The sequence below is a fragment of the Macaca fascicularis genome, chromosome 5 (genome assembly GCF_037993035.2).
Source record: "Macaca fascicularis isolate 582-1 chromosome 5, T2T-MFA8v1.1".
NCBI classification, from domain to species: domain Eukaryota; kingdom Metazoa; phylum Chordata; class Mammalia; order Primates; family Cercopithecidae; genus Macaca; species Macaca fascicularis.
In genome coordinates, this window is record NC_088379.1 from 139994967 (window position 1) to 139999924 (window position 4958).

The following is a 4958-nucleotide window of genomic DNA, read 5'->3' on the forward strand; positions in this document are numbered from 1 at the left end:
ATTGATGCTGGAGGCTCAGTGTGGACAAGCTTAAGATTGAAAATAAAAATAAAAGTAAAAAATCTTAGTGAGGCTTCTGCATTTTTTTTGAGTTTTACCTTTAGCTCTACAAAGTTCTCAAGATGAAGATTAGAGCAAAATGTCTTCTGGCTTCTGGCAGGGGGAGGAAAAGTAACAATTTTAAAATACACCAGAGCATTCCATTGTTCTTAACAAGACCTTATCTTGAGAAAAACTATTTTGCCAGAGCCTAACCTACTGGGGTTTTAGCAGAGCCTAACCTATCTGGGGGAAAGAAGGTACCTAACTCCAGCCGCCACTAATCATCTTGTACCATATAAGGAGCAGAAAGAAAAAATTGAGATGCATTTTTGAAATTCACAGCACAGGAGCTGAGGCTCACTAAAAGAGTAAAATCTAAATATGGGGCTACAGAAAGCTTCCTCTCCCTCTGCACCTTACCATGATGTTATAAAACTCTATTTTCCACATTTTCCTTTACCAGTGCATCACATCTGCTGTTCAGCAACAATAAAAATCATTATAAGGCATACTTGAGGAACAGAGCAATGGGGTGGCATAAATGTTGAAGTTATCAGATTCAGTTATGACAGAAATGTTGACATTATCAGACTATGAATATAAACTGTATTTGGTTAATATGCTAAGGGCTGTAATGAAAAAAAAATACACAACATTCAAGAACAATGAACAATGAAAGTAGAGAAATTGAAATTATAAGAATACATAAAAAATAAATGCTTACTATAAAAAAAAACTGTAATAAAAATAAAAAATGGCTTTGAGAGGATCATTAGTAGACTGGATGAGCCTAAGGAAAGAATCTCTGAGCTTAAGGATATGTCAATAGAAACATCCCAAACTGAAAAACAAGGAAAAAACAACACTGGAAAAATGCAACAGAATATCCAAGAACTGTGCGACAACTACAAAAGCTGTAATATCTACATAATTAAAACAATAGGAGAGCAAAGAGAGAAAGAAATAAAAGAAACAGAAGTAATAATGACTTAGAATTTCGCTAAATGAATATCAAACACCAATCCACACATACAGGAAGCTCAGAGAACACCAAGTGGTATCAATATAAAAAACATCTCAACTGCAGAAAAATCAAAGATAAAGATCAAATCTTGAGTTAATCCAGTGAGAAAAAAATATCTCTCCTATAAATTAGAAAATATAAGAATTAATCCAACTTCTCAAAAAAAAAAAAAAAATACAAGCAAGAAGAGAGTAGAGTGAAATAATAAAAGTATTGGCAAAATAAAACAAAGCAAAACATACACACACACAAACCACATCACCCTGAATTCTTTAGCCTTTAAAATTACAATGCAAAAGTGAAGGAAAAATAGACTTTCTCAGACTCGTGAAAATTGCGGGGTTTGTCGCCAATAGATCTACCTTGCAAGAAATGTTAGAAGTTCTTTAGAGAGAAAAAAAGTAATGTAGGCCAGAGACTTGGAGCTGCATGAAGAAATAAAGAATATTAGAGAATGAATAAATGAAAGTAAGATTGTAAGTTTTAGTTTTCTTATTCCTATCTGATTTAATAGATAATGGTTTGTTCAAAATAAAAATAACAATAATGTAATTGATGATTATAGCTTTTTTTATAAGCGAAATGAATGGTAACAATGCTACATGTGATTAGAGGGAGGAATTAGAAATATGTTGTTATTATAAGGTACTTGCACTACTTCTGAAATTGCATTTAAAAGCAACCACTAAAAAAATGAAATAAAAATAAGCATAGTTGATACACTAAGAAGAGAGAAAACGGAATCATATAAAATGCTAAATTGAACCTACAAAAAGCAGAAAAAGAGAAGACAAAATAGGAACAAAGAACAAGGGCATCAAATAGAAAACATCAGACATGATAGATATTAATGTGACTATATCAGTGAGTACTTTAAATATCAATTGTCTAATAACACTAAGTTAGAAGACAGCAATTGTCAGGGTGAATGAAAAAGACTCAACTATGTGTTGCTTATAAGAAATCAACTTTAGGAACGAGTCCGCCGGATCGGTGACTGCGGAGAGCTAGGTGACCCCTGGCCGCCGCCATGATGGGCCGCGAGTTTGGGAATCGGACGCAGATGCTGCATGTGATCTCCTACAGCTTGTCACCTTTTGAGCAGCATGCCTTGCCGCACTACTTCACCAAAGGAATCCCCAACGTGTTGCGCCGCACTCAAGAGCCTTTCCTTCGCATAATGCCTCCGTTTATAGCATTTTATCTTATTTATACGTGGGGTACTCAAGAGTTCAAGAGATCCAAGGGGAAGAATCCAGCTGCCTATGAAAATGACAGATGAGCAATGCATCCGGATGACAGTTCCCTATCCTTGAAAGACCTTTCTCTGGAAGAGGAGTCTGCATTGTAAGGTCTTAAAGACACAATACACTTCCTATAGTCTGCAAAATAAAAATAAAAGAATAAAAATAAAAATAAAAGAATAAAACTAAAAAGAAGAAAAGGAAATCGACTTTAAATATGAAGACACATCTAGATTAAAAGCGAAGGGATGGTGAAAATATGCCATACTAACACAGATAAAAAATCAGTAGTTGCTATAGTAATGTCACACAAAACACACTTCAGAGTTAGGATAATTATCAGGGATAAGAAGAGGCATTACAAAATGATAAAAGATTGACTCTCCAAGAAAATAACAATTCTTAAGGTATATGTATTTCACAGAATGCCAAAATACATGAAGCAAAAGCTGATAGGACTGTAACGAGAAATAAATGAATCAATTACTATAGTTGGAGACATCATCACTTCTCTATCAAAAACAGATAGATCCAGCAGGCAGAAAACTAATAAGGACATACTTTAACTCAACACCACCATCAGTTAACTGGATGTAATGAATATCTACAGAATAATTCATTCAACAATACAGAATACACATTCTTCTCAAACTTACATGAAATTATCACCAAAATAGACCACATTTTCAGACATAAAAGACAACTTAACAAATTTAAAATAATGAAGATCACGTAATGTCTACTCTCAGATTATGATTCAATCAAACTAGAAACCAACAACAGAAAGATAGCTGGAAAAAACCTCTCAGAGTACTTGATTAGAAGACATACTCCTTAATTATACTAAAGAATACAATTCTTAATTGAAGAAGAAATTTCAACAGAAATTTAAGGTACTTTGAACTAAATAAAAATTAAATACAACTAACAAAATGTATGAGATTCAGTGAGAGCAATGGTTAGAAAAAAATTGTAGCATGTAACAGAAAATAAATTTTTAAAAATCAATTATCTACATATTCATCTTAGGAACCTAGACAATAAAATAACAAGTTAAATTCAAATAAAGCAAAAGAAAAAAAAATTAGAGCCAAAATTAATTAAAGTAAAAATACAAAATCAATAAAGAAAATCTGTAAAATAAAAATTGTGTTTTTTGAAAAAAAAGTATACAATTGATAAGCTTCTAGACAGGCTAACTTTAAAAAAACAGAGAAAACACAAATTATGACTAACAAAAGTGAAAATGGTGCCACTACTGCAGATCTGATGTACATTAAAGAAATAATAAAGGAATACTACAAACAACTTCATGCCCCACAATTTAATAACACAGATTGAATGCACTAATTTCTTGAAATAAACAATCTGCTATAACCTACCTAAGAAGAAACAGACACTCTGAATAGGCCTATATCTACTAAATAAATTAAGTCAATTATTAATAACATTACAAAAAAGAAACCACCAGACCTAGATGGTTTCACTGGTGAATTCTATCAAACCCTTAAGTGAGAAATTATAAAATACCTTCCAGAAGATAGAAGCAGAAGGAAAACTTCCTAATTCATTCTATTGCTATGTAACCAACACCATCCTAACACCAAAACCAGACAAATATATTACCAAAAAAATCTAAAAACCAACATCTCTTATAAACATAGATGGCAAAATCCTCATCAAAATATTAACAAATTAATCCAAAAATGTATCAAAATAATTATACATTATGACCAAATGAGATTTATTCAGGTATGCATGGATGGTTCAACATTCAAAATTCAATTTATATAATCCAATACATTAACAGGCTAAAGAAAAAAAAAAATACATAATCACATCAGTAGATGCAGAAATAACATTTGAGAAAATTTAACACCTATTCATGATAAAAACTCTCAGCAAACTAGGAATAGAGGGGAACTCCCACAACTGGATAAATAACTTATAGAAATAATCTATAGCTAACACTATACATAATGGCGAGAAACTTGAAGCTTCCCTGTAAATATCAATGTTTAGTCCATTTTCTGTTACTTAGAATAAAATATCTGAAATTGTCTAATTTATAAGGAAAGGAATTCCTTTCTTACAGTTCTGGAGGCTGAGAATTACAAGGTCAAGGGACTATACCAGGTGAAAGTCTTCTTGCTGGTAGGACCGCTCTACAGAATCTCCAGGTGGTACAGAGTATCACATGGTGAGAGGGCTTAGTATGCTAATGTGCTAGCTCAGGTCTCTCTTCCTCTTCTTATAAAGCCACTAGGTCCCCTTCCATTACAAACCACTAATCCAGTAATCTGTCTATTAATTCATGAATGTATTAATTCATTCATGGGTGCAGAACCCTCACAATCCAATCTCCTCTTAAGGGCCCCGCTTCTCAACACTGCCATACTGTGGACCAAGTTTCAACATGAGTTCTGGAGGAGACATTCAAACCCCAGCAATCTAGAACAATGAAAAGACAACACCTCGCACCATTCTTTTTCACATCATACTACAAATCCTTTCTAATGCAACAAGGTACATAGATTGGAAAGGAAAATATAAAACTGTCTTTGTTCACAGATAATATGATCAACTATATGGAAAATCTGAAAGATCACAAACTCCTGAACTAATAAACAGTTACAGCAAGGTTATAG

The 4958-nt window shown here is 32.8% G+C and overlaps 1 pseudogene; it reads left to right on the forward strand.

Annotated features, from left to right (window-relative positions):
- The first annotated feature begins 2099 nt into the window (after positions 1-2099).
- On the forward strand, positions 2100-2348 carry LOC102128183 (cytochrome b-c1 complex subunit 8 pseudogene; annotated as a pseudogene).
- Positions 2349-4958: the final 2610 nt, after the last annotated feature.